Here is a 20,332-nt window from a genome sequence, read left to right on the forward strand (position 1 = left end):
GTTCAAGGAGCACTAGGATCAGTTTACCGTAATCCAATGGAAACCAAACTCGCCGGATTTAAAACCAGTCGAGAATCTGTTGGACCATCTTGATCGGGTTGTTTGCGCCGTGGAAACTGGACCGGGAAACCTAGCACAACTGGCCACGGTACTAGAATAGAATTGTCGGTACCTATCAGAACCTCACTGACTCTTCAAGTTTCGCAGCGATCAGTGCTGCAGAAGGCGGATATTCATGCTTTTGACATGTGGTTATAATGTGACCAGACGCTGCACATCGTAAGTATTATGAACAGCGTCTTTTTATGTCAGTTATTTGAAGGGAGGGGGTAATTCTTGACACTTAGTCGCTTATAGCTGTGACTAGAGATTATTCTATATTCCTAAAGTTAGGGAAGTATCTTCCTTCGAATGTATCAGTATTGGACGAAAGAAAAATCGCTCGCTCACCTTTGCACCAGTCACCCTGATGTCTTCCTGTACAGTTTGTAAGTGCCCATGGCGAACCCCTGTCAATTCATAGACGTCAAGTCTCCTTCCTGGCAGATAAATCCTGAAACAGAAAACGTCAACTAATAATAGTGCTTCCTGGCGTTCATTCCGATTTACGTATGAACTGTGAGACAAGAATGATTGGAAAAATTTTTGGGGAACGATTACTCATACTTGTATACACAGTACTGAACACATCAGTTGACTGCTCAACATTCAGCGCTTGGGCACATTTCTTGAGTGTTTTCTATTACTGTCTTTTCCTTTTTCTCACGAAGTTAGACATGGAAGAAAATTATAACCTATGTACATGAGAAATGACAAACAGATCTGCGTGATACGTCATACAAGCTAAAGCTATACGTTTGAATTTGTAATGGTATAGTTTTAATTTTAGGAGAATATTTACTCATTGAGGAGAAGAAATGTATTCCAAAGAGGAGTGTTTCTGAGCAATTTTTTTTTCTCGGCATGTCGAAAAAAGAATTCAACTTAGAAACACAATCATCTTTCGCTAACTTCGAGGAAGGCTTCGACAAAATTAGAGGAAAATATGGACATCACGAAGCACCAATAGCAGCCCTAGCCACTGATTTATTTTTCACGATTTGTGTAAGTAAAACACTTTAGTCTGATGTTTGTAGAAAATTAGCACAAATAAAACTAGTGAAACAAGATGCGAGACAAGCATACAGCTTAACGTCTTTTAAATACATACATAGGCGCGGTTTCTACAGAAAAAATTATGTAATTAACATATGTCTACAACTGAATGAATTCTCTGCGCGTAAGTCAGTTCTTTATGATGCCAACTTCAAATACATCCTTAGAGAAGAGAACTTTGAAGTACAAACGCAACATGTAACAAATATGGTGTGAATATACCGTCTAAGGAGAAGGTAGCCATGTTTCTCAGACAATCATTTTGAAGGTAATATGATTACGAAATCTTAAATCAAGCATTATAATAAACTAGAATATCGTATCGCTTGAGATTACGGAACAGAGGCTTAAGTGGACTGCGAAGAAACCAACAAGCAGCTGAATAATAAAAAGCGTAAAAAGTCAGGTTTAGGAATTTACAAGATACATACTGCTCTGAATCACTGGATTTATATAGGATCGCACTGGTGACCTACAGACCCGAACGTTTCTTTGGAGCTGCTATATGGTGCAATAGGTCAAGCAGACCCCAGAATGTTGATGCTGAAACAGAACGCTTTTTAGCCATCGCACAAAAGAAATTTAAAGAAAGCAGAACGTGGAACGAGCACCGACAGTGAATAGATCAATAAAAACTCCCTACTAAACTGAAAATTCAAAACCAAAATAGAGGAAAGGCCGTAATGTACCAAGAGAAAGTGGGAATCTTAACAGTGAATATATAATCTTATATGAAACGGAAGATTACAATTTTTTTTAGCAGAGACTTCTCAAATGCAGATGTCACATCCAGGATTTTCTTCTTAGCCATAATGTGGAATAAGCTAATTATGTCAAAGTCGCCTTACATCATTCTACACTATCAAAAACTTTCGCATCACCCCGGTTCCCAGAACTCGAGGAGATAGACATTGACTATGGATTTTGTATCACAGACAGTCCCTTTGTTCAGAGATGTCACTACCCGCCCAAAAATGTAAACAAACATGCATGAGTAGCACCTGTTAGAGGGGGTCCGACAGCCGATCAGTTCCAGTCATTCCACCAGGAAGGATGTGCAAGGCTCGTGTTGTCTGTAGTTCAACCTTGCCTAGACGGTCAATACCGCGGGTCAATCGAGTCCGCATTGTTGCTTTGTGCCAGGAAGGGCTCTCAACAAGGGAAGTGCCCAGGCACGTCTGAGTGAACCAAAGCGATGTTGTTCGGACACTGTCTCCTCAGAGACAGGAACTGTCTCCTCAGAGACAGGAACTGTCTCCTCAGAGACAGGAACTGTCTCCTCAGAGACAGGAACTGTCTCCTCAGAGACAGGAACTGTCTGACATGCCTTGCTCAGGCCGCCCAAGGAGTACTACTGCAGTGGATGGTTTTGTGGTTTTAGGGCGCACAACTTCAATGGTCATTAGCGCCCTGACTACTCTAAAAATGCACCGCGAGGCACAAATTGACAACAACAACTAAAAGGGAAAACACAATAAAAGACAGACGGACAGGCAGAGGATTAAAAAACATCATCAAATGTCCTTAGCGAGGTTTGTCAAATTGATAAAACAAAGAACACTACCAGCTGCTCGTGGGTCATCCGCTAAAATGGCATCGAAAGTATTAGGCAGGTTAAGATCGAGGCGCAGTGTGGTAAGATCTGGACAGGACATTAAAATGTGCCTAACCGTCAGCAAGTGCCCACATGGGCAGAGCGGCGCCGGCGCAGCCGTCAGCAGATGGCGATGGCTGAACCGGCAGTGTCCAATTCTTAACCTTGCTAAAACGACCTCCTCCCGCCGAGAAGGGCGTGAGGAGGACGTCCAAGCCACGGGAAGAGGTTTTAAGGCCCGAAGCTTGTTGTCGGTAAGTGCAGCCCAATCGGCATGCCACAGCGACACGACGCGCCGACAAATGACCCTGCTAAAATCGGACGAAGGGACACAACAAGAAGCTGTCCGAGGCTGGAGGACCGCAGCCTTGGCCGCGGCATCTGCAGCTTCGTTCCCAAGGATACCGACATGGCCAGGAACCCACAGAAAGCTAACCGGCGTACCGACGTCCACCAGCTGCTGGAGAGAGCGTTGGATCCGGTGTACGAAAGGGTGAACCGGGTACGGATCACTGAGGCTCTGGATGGCGCTCAGGGAATCTGAGCATATGACATAAGCAGAATGTCGGTGGCGGCAGATGTAAAGAACAGCCTGGTAGAGGGCAAAGAGCTCAGGTGTGAAGACCGAACAATGGCCATGGAGCAGGTATTGGAAACTGTGCCCCGACAATAAAGGAACACCCGACCCCATCATTGGTCTTAGAGCCATCTGTATAAATGAAAGTCATGTTGATGAACTTCGAACGAAGTTCCAAAAAACGGGAGTGGTAGACCGAACCGGGGGTGACCTCTTTTGGGAGCGAGCTGAGGTCGAGGTGAACGCGGACCTGAGCCTGGAGCCAAGGTGGCGTGCGGCTCTCGCCCACTCGAAAGGTTGCAGGGAGTGAAAAATTAAGGTGTTGAAGGAGGCGACGAAAGCGAACTCCAGGGGGTAGCAAGGCAGAGACATACAACCCGTATTGAAGGTCAAGAGAGTCGGCAAAAAAGGAACGATAAGACGGATGGTCGGGCATTGACAGTAGCCGACAGGCATACCGACAAAGCAGTATATCGCGCCGGTAGGTGAGTGGCAATTCGCCAGCGTCAGCATGAAGACTCTCTACGGGACTGGTATAAAATGCTCCGATCGTAAGTCGTAAACCCCGATGTTGTATGGAGTTGAGGCGGCGTAAGATGGATGGCCGTGCAGAGGAGTATACGAAGCTCCCATAATCCAGCTTGGAGCGGACGATCGACCGATATAGACGAAGTAGGACGGTTCGATCCGCTCCCCACGACATACCACTGAGAACACGGAGGACATTTAAAGAACGGGTACAACGGGCGGCCAAATATGACACATGTGGAGACCAGCTAAGTTTCCTGTCAAAGGTAAGGCCTAAAAATTTGGTTGTCTCCACGATTGGGAGAGCAACGGGACCGAGTCGCAGGGACGGTGGGAGAAACTCTTTGTAGCGCCAGAAGTTAATACAGACCGTCTTCTCGGCAGAAAAACGGAAGCCATTGGCGACACTCCAGGAGTAAAGACGGTCAAGAGAACGCTGAAGACAGCGCTCCAGGACACGTGTACACTGCGCGCTGCAATAGATGGTAAAATCGTCCACGAAAAGGGAGCCTGATACATCAGCTGGGAGGCAATCCATTATTGGATTGATTGCGATGGCGAACAGAGCGACGCTCAAAACTGAGCCCTGTGGCACCCCATTCTCCTGGCGAAAGGTGTCGGACAGGACAGAACCCACACGTACCCTGAACTGTCGATCCAATAAAAAGGAACAAATAAAAAGAGGGAGGCGACCGCGAAAGCCCCATGTATGCATGGTGCGGAGAATGCCCGCCCTCCAACAGGTGTCGTAAGCCTTCTCCAAATCAAAGAACACAGCCGCGGTCGGGCGCTTCCGCAAGAAGTTATTCATAATGAAGGTCGACAAGGTAACCAGATGGTCAACAGCATAGCGGCGCCTTCGAAATCCACATTGTACATTGGTAAGTAGGCGTCGAGACTCGAGCAGCCAAACCAATCGAGAGTTAACCAATCGCTCCATCACTTTACAGACACAGCTGGTAAGCGAGATAGGTCGATAACTGGAAGGCAAGTGCTTGTCCTTCCCCGGCTTAGGAATCGGGACAACAATAGACTCGCGCCAGCATGCGGGAACATGTCCCTCAATCCACATGCGATTGTATGTACGAAGAAGAAAACCTTTACCCGCAGGAGAAAGGTTCTTCAGCATCTGAATATGAATAGAATCAGGCCCTGGAGCGGAGGACCGTGATCGGCCAAGTGCGGTTTCGAGTTCCCGCATGGTGAATGGTGCATTATAACTTTCACAATTCGAGGAGCGGAAGTCAGGTGGCCTAGCCTCCTCTGCCTAATTGCGGGGGAGGAAGGCAGGGTGGTAATGAGCGGAGCTCGAAACCTCGGCGAAAAAGCGGCCGAAGGCATTGGAGACAGCCTCAGGGGCCACAAGGACTTCATTCGCGACCTTCAAGCCAGAAACTGGGGACTGGACCTTAGTGCCAGATAGCCAGCGCAGGCTACCCCAGACAACAGAAGAAGGAGTAAAACTGTTGAAGGTGCTTGTGAAAGCAGCCCAGCTGGCTTTCTTGCTTTCTTTAATAATACGACGACACTGAGCAAGTAATCGTTTATAATTAATACAATTCGACACTGTGGGGTGGCGTTTAAAGGTGCGTAAAGCACGTCGACGAGCACGTAAAGCGTCTCTACATGCTGCGGTCCACCAGGGGACCGGTACGCGACGTGGAGAAGAAGTAGGGTGAGGGATGGAATATTCAGCAGCAGCGAGAATGACTTCCGTGAGGTGTGCGACCTGACGATCGCAGCTTGTGAAGGTTTGATCCTGAAAGGTCGCCCTGGAAGAGAAGAGCCCCCAGTCTGCCTTGGAGATGGTCCAACTAGAGGAGCACGGAGAGCGAGTATGCTGCAGGAGATGGATAACACACGGGAAGTGGTCGCTCGAATATGTATCAGCAAGTGCATACCACTCAAACCGGCGTGCAAGTTGGGGAGTACAGATAGAGAGGTCTAAATGGGAATAGGTATGAGATGTGTCCGAAAGAAAAGTAGGGGCGCCAGTATTGAGGCAGACAAGATTGAGCTGGTTGAAAAGGTCTGCTAACAAGGAGCCCCTCGGGCAGGATGCTGGAGAGCCCCAAAGGGGATGGTGGGCATTGAAGTCTCCAGTTAACAAAAATGGTGCAGGTAGCTGAGCAATAAGTTGCATCATGTCTGCCCTGGTAACGGCAGATGACGATGGAGTGTAAACGGTACAAAAGGAAAACGTAAAGGTGGGGAGAGTAATGCGGATGGCAACTGCCTGCAGGCCGGTGTGCAACGTGATGGGATCGTAGTAAATATCATCCCGGACCAGCAACATAACCCCTCCATGAGCTGGGATACCTACCACAGGGGGTAGGTCAAAACGCACAGAGGTGTAGTGTGCCAAGGCAATTTGATCGCATGGGCGTAGCTTCGTTTCCTGGAGGGCTACGACGAGGGGACGATGCAAGCGGAGCAGCAACTTCAAGTCCTCTCGGTTGGAGCGAACGCTGCGAATATTCCAGTTAATAAGTGCCATCGTAAGAAAAGGAAGAGGAGAGAAGGGGTCACCTCGAAGGCCGCTTAGGGCCTGGCTTCGAGCGAGCACTGCCGCCGCTATCAGTAGGCGGACAGTCATCGTCCATGGGGTCTATAGGGTCATCGGCCATCTCGGGAGGATGGCCGGGAGGGGGAGCTTCCTCCGCCGGTGAACGGCCAGATGTTCGGCTACCAGCGGTGCGGACAGGCGAAACGGATGACGGCCTGGGGCGGCAACCGCTGGGTGGCGCAGGAGAAGAAAGGCGCCGTGGCGGAGGAGGAGAACTGTGCTTCCTATGCGCCTTTTTAGAAGGACGTTTGGTGGAAGTACCGGTCGAAGGCTGGGAGGTCGAGGGACGGAGGAAGTCTGCACGGGATGGTTCCTTCTTGAAGGCCCGTGCATCTGACTTCGGGGTCTTCGACTTAGCAGAAGCTGAGGAAGTGGCTGGTGTCTGTGGGGTGATGGGAGGAAGAGGAGACGTCGACCGCGCGATCTTAGCACTGGCCGAACGGACGACCGTGGTGCTGAAGGTCAGATCGCATGTCTGGGTTGCTACCTCCCGGGTAGTCCGAGGAGAGGCGAGGACAGTGCTGTATTTCCCCGCTGGGAGCAGCGTGGGCTTCCTACTAGCCAATAGCTTGCGAGCAGCCGAGGTGGACACTTTCTCTTTGACCCGAATTTCTTGGATACAGCGTTCTTCCTTATAGACAGGACAGTCGCGGGAGGATGCGGCATGGTCACCCTGACAGTTCACACAACGAGGAGGCGGAGGTGGACAGTCACCCTCATGGGCATCCCTGCCACAAGTGACACATTTAGCCGCATTGGAGCAAGACTGTCGAGTGTGATTGAAACGCTGACACTGGTAGCAGCGCGTAGGTGTCGGGACATAGGGGCGAACAGAAATAACCTCGTAGCCCGCCTTGATGCGCGATGGCAGCTTAACACTATCGAAGGTCAAGAAAAGTGTCCGGGTCGGTACAAGGTTATTGTTGACCTTTTTCATGACCCTATGGACAGCCGTCACGCCCTGCTCAGCGAGGAAAGATTGAAGCTCCTCGTCAGTCAATCCGTCGAGGGAGCTACTATAGACTACACCATGAGACGAATTCAAAGTTCGGTGGGCCTCCACCCGGACAGGGAACGTGTACAAGAGTGTGGCCCGAAGCAGTTTTTGTGCCTGAAAGGCATTCTCAGTTTCTAGTAATAAGGTACCGTTACGCAACCTGGTACAAGATTTGACAGATCCGGCTATGGCATCTACGCCCTTCTGAATAACGAAAGGGTTGACAGAGGAAAAATCCTTTCCGTCCTCAGATCGAGAAACTACGAGGAACTGTGGGGCAGGCGGTAGTACTTTTGTCACTGTTGGCTCGTCACGTTTCCGTTTTTGGGTCGAAGTCGAAAGCGATGGAGTAGAATCCATTGCGGAGGAATCCCCCATGATTGCCAGCGTCTCCGATGGCGCGCTCCTTCCTTGTGGGGACCCTCTCAGAGGGCACTCCCGCCTTAGGTGAATGTTTACACCTCAGGTCACACCTCCCGAGAAACAGACGGAGGGACCAATCGGCATGGTCAGAAGGTATCAGCTCAGGCAATCACCCCTCCCCGGGCCTGGCCTTTACCAGGGGGTACGCGCGTGCCTTACATGTCTACCCAGGGCGGGGACTTACGCGTTACCCCGTCACCGGCTACGCGTGCGAACGCGTGGGTCGGCCTTCAGACACGCACAGGGAGGAAGGAAGAAGAGGAAAAAGAAGAGAGAGAGGGAGAAAGAGGACAGACTGTCTCAAACGCCGAGGCGGAGACCAGAGAAGGCAAGGAGAAAAAGGCAATGAGAAGGCAAGGAGAAAAAGGCAATGAGAAGGGAAGGAGAAAAAGGCAATGAGAAGGCAAGGAGAAAAAGGCAATGAGAAGGCAAGGAGAAAAAGGCAATGAGAAGGCAAGGAGAAAAAGGCAATGAGAAGGCAAGGAGAAAAAGGCAATGAGAAGGCAAGGAGAAAAAGGCAATGAGAAGGCAAGGAGAAAAAGGCAATGAGAAGGCAAGGAGAAAAAGGCAATGAGAAGGCAAGGAGAAAAAGGCAATGAGAAGGCAAGGAGAAAAAGGCAATGAGAAGGCAAGGAGAAAAAGGCAATGAGAAGGCAAGGAGAAAAAGGCAATGAGAAGGCAAGGAGAAAAAGGCAATGAGAAGGCAAGGAGAAAAAGGCAATGAGAAGGCAAGGAGAAAAAGGCAATGAGAAGGCAAGGAGAAAAAGGCAATGAGAAGGCAAGGAGAAAAAGGCAATGAGAAGGCAAGGAGAAAAAGGCAATGAGAAGGCAAGGAGAAAAAGGCAATGAGAAGGCAAGGAGAAAAAGGCAATGAGAAGGCAAGGAGAAAAAGGCAATGAGAAGGCAAGGAGAAAAAGGCAATGAGAAGGCAAGGAGAAAAAGGCAATGAGAAGGCAAGGAGAAAAAGGCAATGAGAAGGCAAGGAGAAAAAGGCAATGAGAAGGCAAGGAGAAAAAGGCAATGAGAAGGCAAGGAGAAAAAGGCAATGAGAAGGCAAGGAGAAAAAGGCAATGAGAAGGCAAGGAGAAAAAGGCAATGAGAAGGCAAGGAGAAAAAGGCAATGAGAAGGCAAGGAGAAAAAGGCAATGAGAAGGCAAGGAGAAGGCAAGGAGAAAAAGGCAATGAGAAGGCAAGGAGAAAAAGGCAATGAGAAGGCAAGGAGAAAAAGGCAATGAGAAGGCAAGGAGAAAAAGGCAATGAGAAGGCAAGGAGAAGTCAAGGAGAAGTCAAGGGAAAGAGTAAGGAAGACAGTGAGGTGGAGAAGAGCAAAGAAAGGAACCAACAAAAGGAAGGAAGAAACGAGAAGTGAAAAACCAAAAAGACCACGATTATAGGTCGTGAAACCGTCCGTCTCCGGACGCAGGCGCTAACTACCCCCGTGAGGGGGATGGACTCCTTTTAGTCGCCTCTTACGACAGGCAGGAATACCTCGGGCCTATTCTAATCCCCAGACCCGCAGGGGGGACTGCAGTGGATGACTGCTACCCACGGATTATGGCTCGGAGGAACCCTGATATCAACCCTTTTCGTGTAGCCACAGGACGTCGTGATACGACTAACTATGCGCAATAGGCTGCATGATGTGCAACTTCACTCCCGACGCCCATGGAAATGTCCATCTTTGCAACCACGGCATAACGCAGCGCGGTACAGATGGGCCCAATAACATGCCGAATGGACCGCTCAGGATTGGCATCACGTTCTCTTCACCGATGAGTGTCGCATGTGCATTCAACCAGTCAATCGTCGGAGACTTGTTTGGAGGCAACCTGGTCAGGCTGACACTGCCCAGCGAGTGTAGCAAAGTGGAGGTTCCCTAATGATTTGGGGTGACTTTTAGGGCCGACGTACGTCGCTGGTGATTGTGGAAGGCGCCGTAACGGCTGTACGATACGTGAATGCCATCCTCCGACCGATAGTGCAACCATATCGGCAGCATATTGGCGAGGCATTCGTTTTCGTGGACGACAATTCGCGCCCCTATTGTGCACATATTGTGAACGACTTCCTTCAGGACAGCGACATCGCTCGACTAGAGTGGCCAGCCTATTTTCCCGACATGAGCCCTAACGAACATGCCTGGGGTAGATTGACAAGGGCTGTTCATGGACGACGTGACCCACCAACCACACTGACGGATCTATGCCGAATCGCCCTGAGGAGTGGGACAATCAGGACCAATAGTGCCTTGATTAACTTGTGGATAGTATGCCACGACGAATACAGGCATGCATCAATGCAAGATGCCGTGCTAATGAGTATTGCAATGTGTTTTTTCATGAGCAATAAAAAGAGCAGAAATGATGTTTATGTTTATCTCCATTTGAATTTTTTCTACAGATTCCGGAACTCTCGGAATCGAGATGATGCAAAACTTTTTGGTGTGTATGTATATTTGCGTAATTTCTAAACTATCCATTTACTGTTTTAGGCTTAAATCTTCGACTAGATGCAATAGATACTAATGCATCTAAATATTGATACCGCATGGTTTTGTCTTTTACCTTTGTTTTAATATAAACCGTTCCTTTTCTAAAAATTTTGCTTTGCACTTAACAATCTAGTCCTGTAAAACGTGTCACTGATTATGAGATTAGATACACTGATCGCTCCGTAGAATCATAGGGTGGACAACTTCAGTGATGCACAGAACTAAAATAAAAATTTATGCTGGAAACGAACGTGTATGCTAACATTCTTCCCACAGATTCTACGGGACGTGGTCCACAAAGATGTAGAAAAAGTGGAACCTTAATGTTTTGTCATGTACATAGTACTTCAAAATCGTACCAGAAGCATTTAAAAACATATAGGCTGCGGTGGCTAATTATGCCAGCCAAAATGAAATTTTCCAAAACGAGTAAACATATCTATGTGTGGGTTTCGCTAAGTAATTACTAACACTGGTGTATTTCCTGATGTGTTCAAGTAACTTAATGTTTATAGCCGCCGAATTATGTCCGATGTTTTAATCAATCTGTATACTTTTTACAGTGGTGTTGGTAAGAGCCTTGAAAGAGGACATGAACGACGTGACGTGTGTGGAACGTAATGAAGTAACGGCAAGACGCACCGCCTGAAACCATTGTCCCATCGTAACGAGTAGAGGTCGCCCTAACTTCTGCTTTACTCTTCCTAATGTACGCAGACTCGTTTATGAGGTGTACGATTCACATTTTACCCTTGCCGTTGAAGCCCTTTGCTGTTGCAGCAATCAGATATCTCTTGAAACGGCTCATTTTCACGGTGTCCTGAACAGTTTACGAGGAGGATATGCTTCTTGACAAATATCGCCGAACAACTGCGTCAGTGATGCAGACGTATGTTGAAAGGCATGTGCAGGATGGGCATTGAATTTTCCAGAGCGTCGCCTGCTAAGCGTCGCCTGCTAAACGTCGCCTGGGGCGGCATTACCTCGTCAGCACATTAGAGAGGCGCGTGGCTTAGGTGCTCTTCCTCTGTGCTGACTTCCTGTTGCTAAACTGTGGGACGAAGGAATTTACAAGCAGCTAACGCTGCCTGCCGTGGCGGAAAAATGAAGTTACCGTTTGAAAGCTCATAATAAAGTTAAATCCCCTACTGTCTGGCTCATCCATTACAGGTATATTAATCGTGCCACGTCGTTACGTATGTCTTGTTTCCAAAGTACATTTGCCATGCTAGCAACCTTATATATCTCCTGATTATCTGCTCCGCAGGCACTAATAAGCCAAGTCTTCAACTACTGTCTTTTAGACTATATGTACGGTGTTCCTATTTCCGTTGATGTATTGCCCATTTACCCTGGGGTTTTTCAGATCATCATTATCATTTGTTAAGTTGATTACCTAGTACCTACACGCTTCGCTGTCTTTGATCCTTTATCATGCGTAGGCTGAATAAAATTGTCGGTATGTCAATAGTTTGTCATCTACAACTTTTCTGAGATGACTGTACCTGTTTCCTGGTTGGTTGGTTGTTTGGGGTTTAAGGGACCAAACAACAAGGTCATCAATCCCTTGTTTCAAATGTGGTTCACTCCGCTAGTGTGACATCTCAGGAAAGTCAGAACAATAAAAGGGAAGAGGCTAAAAATGTAAAAGGGCAGTCATGATGTCAATGGTAAAAACAAAATGAGGGAAGTCAGCAAGAGAACGAACCCAACGCTATGCTCAAGCAGCAGAGGCAAGACCACCTGCGACTTAAAAGGTGCAACCGCTAGAATGGAGAAGTACGTATGGGAAAAGAAGACTAACCAATCCTTAAAAAAATGATAAAAACAGAGTAAAAGGGGAAGAAAAGAGGATCTCTGTCAGGGAGGTGAGTCGGGACTCTACCAGCACGGCTTACAGTGGGAGATACCCCATCACTCACCGCCCTGCCCCAACACCAGAGATTAAAAACCTTAAAACAGAATGAAAACTACTTTCCCGGAGGAAACCGAGAACCAGAGAGACCATCCAGGAATCGGCAGCCAACATCAAAGGTAAAGTGCGGGGGAGTCTGTACTTAGCACGCAGAGCCAAAAGAAGGGGGCATTCAACCAAAATGTGGGCTACTGACTGGAAGAATCCACAACCACAAAGTGGGGGTGGCTCATCACGCAAAAGAAAACCATGGGTCAGCCTGGTATGGCCAATGCGGAGACAACACAGTGTGGTCGAGTCCTTTCAGGAGATGCGAAAGGAAGGACGCCACGGGCCTAGTGTCACCTTAATCGCACGAAATTTATTAGACAAGGGAGTAGCCTCCCAAAAGTTGGCCCATGATTGTGCGAAGTGGGATTTGATGTGAAGCCGTAAATCCGCTGCAGGAGGGGTTACAGAAAACGGGGGTAAGTAACTGCTCCCTCAGCCAAACGACCAGCGATCTCATTACCCACATGGCCAGGAGCCTAAAGGAAGTCAATGGAACAAGCAGCACAGTGAATATCAGCGAGATGGTCATGGATGGCAGGGACCAAGGGATGGCGCGAAAAACACGGGTCAATAGCCAGGAGGCCATTCATTGAGTCAGTACATAACAAAACGCGGTTGTGTTGGGGCTGTTTAATAAAGGTAAGTGCCTGGGAAAATGCCATTAATTCCGCAGTAAACACCCCACATGTAGGTGGCAGCAGATGATTTTTCCATTCCAACAGAGGACGTGAAGGCATACCTCACATGATCAGCAGATTTAGATTTTTTTTGTTTGGGGTTTAAGGGCGCTCAACTACTGAGGTCATTAGCGCCCAGTCATAATTGTTAGAGTACATAGAATCTAGTAAAACTTAAAGGGGGAGGGGGACACCAGAAAGGTCTTACTAAGATGCAGATAAAATAAGTGAAGGAGTTAGATTTCTTTGGACAAGCCAGTCAATGTAATGAAGCGAAGAACACGAGCAGCTGCTCGAGTGTCATCAGCTAAAATATCCTGTAAAGTAGATGGCAGAGACAGGACAACACGAGATTGACTAAAACGGGGACACGACAATAAAACATGGCGCACTGTTAATGCATGACCACAAGGGCACTGCGGGGCTGGGTCACCAGAGAGCAGGTAGTGGTGGCTAAACCGGCAATGCCCAATCCGCAACCTGGTCAGAAGAACCTCTTCTCGCCGAGATCGTCGGGAGGAGGTTTTCCAAGCAGTTGGGAACGGTTTTACTGCCCAGAGGTTGTTTCCTTGAAGTGATGACCAAGTATCCCACCACAAAGACACAAGCCTCTTACAAACAACCCTACTAAAGTCAGATGACAGGACACAATGGGAGGCTGGCCGAGGCAGGAGGACTGCAGCCTTGGCTGCAGCATCAGCAGCCTCATTCCCAGGCACTCCTACATGGCCGGGAACCCACAGAAAGCTGACAGGAGAGCCACCATCAGCAAAAGAATGGAAGGACTGCTGGATCCGTTGGACCAAGGGATGGACCGGATATGGAGCTCCAAAGCTCTGAAGAGCACTGAGCGAATCAGAGCAGAGTACATACGATGAATGGCGGTGGCGGCGGGCATACTGAACGGCCTGATGGAGAGCAAAAAGCTCGGCTGTAAAGCTGGAACACTGGTCGAGGAGCCGGTATTGAAAGGTGACGGCCCCGACGACAAAGGCACAGCCTACACCATCGTCAGTTTTGGAGCCATCAGTGTAAATAAAGGTGTGACTGGCAAGTCGCGCACGAAGTTCGACAAACCGTGAGCAATACACTGCAGCCGGGGTACCCTCCTTCGGGAGCGAGCTGAGGTCGAGATAAATATGAACCAGAGCCTGGAGCCAAGGTGGTGTCATGCTCTCACCCTCTCTGAAGGTGGTAGGGAGGGCAAAATCCAATTGTGGAAGCAGGCGACGAAAGCGGACTCCAGGTGGCAGCAGGGCAGACACATACAACCCATACTGACGGTCGAGAGAATCGACGAAGAAGGACTGATATGAGGGGTGGTCGGGCATTGACAACAGCATGCAGGCATTCCGACAAAGCAGTACGTCACGCCGGTAGGTCAATGGTAATTCGGCATCTTCAGCATAAAGACTCTCGACTGGACTAGTGTAGAACGTTCCGGTCGCAAGACGTAACCCCCTATGGTGGATAGAGTTGAGACTGCGTAATAGGGATGGCCGAGTAGACGAGGCTCCCATTATCCAGCTTTGATCAGACTATGGACAGATACAAGCAAAGCAGGACAGTGCGATCCGCTCCCCAAGATGAACCACTAAGAACTCCGAGGACATTTAGGGAACGTGTACAACGAGCAGCCAAATAAGAGACGTGCGGAGACCAACGAAGTTTCCTGTCCAGTGTGAGCCCTAGAAACTTAGTTGTATCCACGAATGGGAGAACAACGGGACCGAGATGTAAGGATGGCGGAAGGAACGCTTTATATCGCCAAAATTTGATGCAAACCGTCTTCTCTTCAGAAAACCGGAAGCCATTTGCCACGCTCCATGAGTAGAGGCTGTGCAGCCAACGCTGAAGGCAGCGCTCCAGGAGGCATGTTCTCTGGGCACTGCAGTAGATCGCGAAGTCATCGACAAAAAGAGCCTGAGACATTAGGTGGAACGCAATCCATAATTGGATTGACCGCTATGGAAAAAGGGCTACGCTCAAGACAGAGCCCTGAGGCACTCCGTTCTCCCGGAGGAAGACGTCGGACAATACGGAACCCCACACGTACCCTAAACTTTCGATCTGTTAAAAAGTAATCAATAAAAAGGGGCAGGCGACCGAGTAGACCCCACATGTCCATAGTGCGGAGGATACCTCCTCTCCAACAGGTATCGTAAGCCTTCTCCAAATCGAAGAACACAGCTACCATTTGACACTTTCGCAAAAAGTTGTTCATGATGAATGTCGACAAGGTCACAAGGTGGTCAACAGCGGAGCGGCGGCGACGAAAGCCACATTGAACATTGGTAAGTAACCGTCGAGATTCAAGAATCCAAACCAACCGAGCATTAACCATGCGCACCAACACCTCATAGACACAGCTTGTAAGAGAAATGGGGAGGTAACTAGAAGGAAGGTGTCTATCCTTCCCGGGTTTGGGTATAGGAACAACGACGACGTCACGCCAACGCATGGGGACTTTTTTTGTTTTTTTTTTGTTTGTGGTTTTAGGGCGCAAAACTTCTATGGTCATTAGCGCCCAGCCCGTGACTTAAGACAGTAAAAAACCGAAATTGAAAACCAGCAGCAATGGGAACAAAGTCAGAAAATTGGAGAAACTAAAAATAGAAGAATGCTTAAAAATCTGCTACAGAAAGGGGGTGGTTGTCCCCAAAAAAAGCTTCAAATGACTGACGTCATTTCACTGTCACTAATAAACTGCAGAACGCGGTCGGCTGAGCGCGTGTCATCTGCTAAAATCGACGATAAATCAGGCGATAGCTGTAGACGGGAGCGTAACGGATTAAAATAGGGGCATTCAATTAAAAGGTGTCTTACCGTCCACAGCTGAGAGCAGTGGGGACAGAGTGGGGGAGGATCGCCGCTTAAAAGATGTCGATGGCTAAAACGACAGTGCCCTATCCGAAGTCTAGCTAAAATTACCTCCTCCCGACGACGCGTTCGGGAGGAAGAGGTCCAAGCGCAAGGAAGGGCTTTCACTTCCCGCAATTTATTACGGGGAAGTGCCGACCAATGCGCATGCCATAAATGAGCAACTTGACGACATAAACCGCTCCGTATATCGGTGAAGGGAAGTGACTGAATAGCTGGCCGAGGAAGAGAGACTGCAGCCTTGGCCGCTATATCGGCCGCCTCATTCCCACAGATACCAGCGTGTCCCGGGAGCCAGAGGAACGCCACCGAGACACCCCCCAGGTGGAGCAAGCGCAGACAGTCCTGAATCCGGTGGACCAGAGGGTGCACAGGGTAAAGAGCTTGGAGACTGAGGAGAGAGCTGAGAGAATCTGAGCAGATAACGTACTGTATCCGCTGATTGCGGCGGATGAAGTGGATAGCCTGGAGAACAGCGTAAAGCTCCGCAGTATAAACCGAACATTGGTCGGGAAGCCGAAAGCGATTTGGGGTGTCGCCAACAATATAGGCACTCCCTACACCTAACGATGTTTTCGAGCCGTCGGTGTAAATAAATGTGGCGTCCGTCATTTGTGCACATAGAGCAGCAAATGCCCGACGATAAACAAGTGTAGGGGTACCATCCTTGGGAAATTGACAAAGGTCACGGAGCAGGCAGATCCGGGGACGGAGCCAAGGCGCTGTTGTACCCCTAGTTGTCAAGAAGGTTTTAGGAAAGCGGAAGGAAAGAGAATGGAGCAGTTGACGGAAGCGGACTCCCGGGGGTAGTAGGGAGGAGGAGCGGCCTGCATACCCTACATCAAAGGAGGCGTCGAAAAAAAGGTCGTGGGCTGGATTAGCAGGCATGGAAGACAGATGGCTAGCATAACGACTCAGGAGGACTGCTCGCCGATTGGACAGCGGAGGTTCAGCAGTCTCAGCATAAAGGCTTTCCACAGGGCTAGTGTAAAAAGCTCCAGACACTAAACGTAATCCACGGTGGTGGATAGAATCGAGACGCCGAAGAATAGACGGCCGAGCAGAGGAGTAGACTATGCTTCCATAATCCAATTTCGAGCGCACTAAGGCGCGATAGAGGCGGAGAAGGACCACTCGGTCCGCTCCCCAGGAGGTACCATTCAGGACACGGAGGGTGTTAAGCGATCGCAGACAGCGAGCCGAAAGATAGGAAACGTGGGAGGACCAGTAGTTTTCTGTCAAACGTAAGACCCAAGAATTTAGCGACGTCTGAAAATGGAAGGTTGACAGGACCTAGATGTAAGGAGGGCGGAAGAAACTCCTTACGTCGCCAAAAATTGACACAAACGGTCTTACTGGGTGAGAAACGGAAGCCAGTTTCGATGCTCCACGAGTGGAGGCGATCGAGACATCCTTGAAGACGTCGTTCAAGAAGGCTGGTCCGTTGAGAGCTGTAGTAGATCGCAAAATCGTCCACAAAGAGGGAGCCCGAGACATCAGGAGGGAGACAATCCATAATTGGCTTTATGGCGATGGCAAACAGTACAACACTCAGCACGGAACCCTGGGGTACCCCGTTTTCTTGGGAGAAAGTACGGGAGAGGGTAGTGTTCACCCGCACCCTGAATGTGCGCTCTGCCATAAATTCGCGAAGAAAAAGGGGCAGCCGGCCTCGAAAGCCCCAAGAGAACAGTGTGCGGAGGATGCCTGTCCTCCAACAGGTATCGTATGCTCTCTCCAGATCAAAAAATATTGCTACCGTTTGGCGTTTCCGGAGAAAATTGTTCATGATGTAAGTGGAGAGAGCAACAAGATGGTCAACTGCTGAACGATGCTTTCGGAATCCGCATTGGGCAGGTGTTAAAAGACTGCGGGATTCCAGCCACCAAGCTAAACGGTAATTCACCATACGCTCCAAAACCTTACAGACACTACTCGTGAGAGAAATGGGACGATAGCTAGAGGGGAGATGTTTGTCCTTTCCAGGTTTCGGAACGGGAACGACAATAGCTTCCCGCCACCGTCTGGGAAAGGTACTGTCGGTCCAAATTCGATTATAAAGGCGAAGAAGGTAACGCAGACTATGGGTTGATAAATGCAGCAACATCTGGACATGGATTCCATCCGGTCCTGGGGCGGAGGAGCGAGAAGAAGAGGGCATGTTGGAGTTCCCGCATTGAGAAAACAGTATTGTAGCTTTCGTGATTTGGAGAGGAGAAAGCAAGATGTCGCACTTCTGCTGCACGTTTCTTCGGGAGAAACGCTGGCGGGTAATTTGAAGAGCTCGAAATCTCAGCAAAGTGCTGACCCAATGAGTTAGAAATTGCGACGGGGTCCACTAAGGTATCATGCGCGACAGTGAGCCCAGAGACCGGGGAGAAACTAGGCGCGCCTGAGAACCGTCGAAGCCGACGCCAAACTTCCGAGGAGGGAGTGAAGGTGTTAAATGAGCTAATAAAGAATTTCCAGCTTGCCTTCTTGCTATCGCGGATGACGCGACGGCACCGCGCACGGAGCTGCTTATAGCGGATACAGTTGGCCAAAGTAGGATGGTGACGGAAATTGCGAAGAGCACGTCGCCGCTCACGTAGTGCGTCACGGCATGCCTCGTTCCACCAAGGAACTGGGGGGCGCCGGGGCAATTCGGAGGTGCGTGGTATTGAACGTCCGCAGCGGTAAGAATAACGTCGGTAATATGTGTGACCTCATCGTCGACGCTGGGAAAGCGACGGTCATCGAATGTCGCGAGAGACGAAAAAAGTGTCCAATCGGCTTGGGCAAACTTCCAGCGTCGCGGGCGCATATATGGCAGTTGAGGCTGCAGTCTGAGGACACATGGAAAGTGGTCACTCGAGTGTGTATCATCAAGGGCGAACCATTCGAAGCGCCGAGCTAGCGGAACAGTACCGACCGCAAGGTCCAAATGAGAGAAATTTGTCGTGGAGGCAGACAAAAATGTGGGGACCCCAGTGTTGAGGCAAACTAGATCCGCTTGGTGGAAAACGTCTAGCAATATGGAGCCACGTGGACAAGGATGTGGAGATCCCCAAAGCGGGTGGTGGGCATTTAAGTCCCCAACCAGCAAATGGGGGGGGTGGAAGCTGACCAAGAAGATGAAGGAGATCAGCTCGTGCCATTGGTGTGGATGATGGAATGTATACAGTACAAAGAGAGAACGTGTATCCAGAAAGGGAAAGACGGACGGCGACAGCTTGGAAGGAACTGTTTAAGGGGATTGGGTGATAATGGAGAGTATCATGGAGAAGAATCATGAGTCCTCCATGGGCTGGAGTGCTTTCAACAGAGGGGAGGTCATATCGGACGGACTGAAAGTGAGGGAGAACAAAGCGGTCATGGGGACGCAGCTTTGTTTCCTGAAGACAGAAGATGACCGGCGAGTAGGATCGTAAGAGGACCGACAATTCATCCCGATTGGCTCGAATGCCGCGGATATTCCAGTGGATAATGGACGTAAGGTGAACGGAAAATGGAGGAATGTGACCAAGGTTGCCGTCAACGACTGCTCAGAGCTTGCGACCGACAGCATGGAATGGCGTTCAGCCGAAGGCAGAAGATCCTGATCCATAGGTTGTTCAGGAGCAGTCCCTGTCACCAGCGATCGGCCAGTTGACCGGCCACCAGCAGTGCGCCTCGGCGACACAGAAGATGGCCGAGGGCGATTTCCGCCAGGTGGTGCTGTGGAGGGGACCCGCCTTGGCGGAGAAGGAGAGGAACTGGGTTTCAAAAAATGGTTCAAATGGCTCTGAGCACTATGGGACTCAACTGCTGTGGTCATAAGTCCCCTAGAACTTAGAACTACTTAAACCTAACTAACCTAAGGACAGCACACAACACCCAGCCATCACGAGGCAGAGAAAATCCCTGACCCTGCCGGGAATCGAACCCGGGAACCCGGGCATGGGAAGCGAGAACGCTACCGCACGACCACGAGATGCGGGCAAACTGGGTTTCTTTGTAGCCTTCTTGGAAGAATGATGTTTAGATGAAGGAGGAACCGATGGTTGTGAAGTTGCGTTACGTAAAAACTCTTCACGAGTATGCTCTTTTTTCGAAGACTTGGCGTCCGACTTTTGGGCTCGAGATTTAGCAGAACCCGACGAAGGGTGAGCCATAGAGTGGGCAGGCGAAAGTGGTGAGGTTGAACGAGCGATCTTTGCGCTGGCCGATCTGACGACCGTGGTACTAAAGGTGAGGTCGCAAGTCTGCGTGGCCGCCTCCTTTGTTGGCCGAGGAGAAGCAAGGACAGTGCTGTATTTTCCTGTCTGAGGCACAGTGGGCTTGCGACTGGCGAATAATTTTCGAGCAGCAAAGGTCGACACCTTTTCCTTCACTCTTATTTCCTGGATGAGCTTCTCGTCCTTAAAAACGGGGCAATCTCGAGAGGAAGCAGCGTGGTCACCCATACAGTGGATGCAGCGAGGGGATGGAGGTGGACAAGCACCCTCATGGGCATCCTT

At 49.5% G+C, this 20,332-nt stretch overlaps 1 long non-coding RNA gene across 1 annotated transcript in view; it reads right to left on the reverse strand.

Moving 5' to 3' along the window:
* Positions 1-458: 458 nt before the first annotated feature.
* LOC126183712 (uncharacterized) overlaps positions 459-20,332 on the reverse strand; it is a 261,282-nt gene continuing 241,408 nt past the window's right edge. Inside the window, exon 4 of the long non-coding RNA XR_007536795.1 lies at positions 459-553. This is a non-coding gene — a long non-coding RNA (uncharacterized LOC126183712). The remainder of the gene's footprint in view (positions 554-20,332) is intronic.

This window comes from Schistocerca cancellata, chromosome 4 (genome assembly GCF_023864275.1).
Source record: "Schistocerca cancellata isolate TAMUIC-IGC-003103 chromosome 4, iqSchCanc2.1, whole genome shotgun sequence".
Lineage (NCBI taxonomy): Eukaryota > Metazoa > Arthropoda > Insecta > Orthoptera > Acrididae > Schistocerca > Schistocerca cancellata.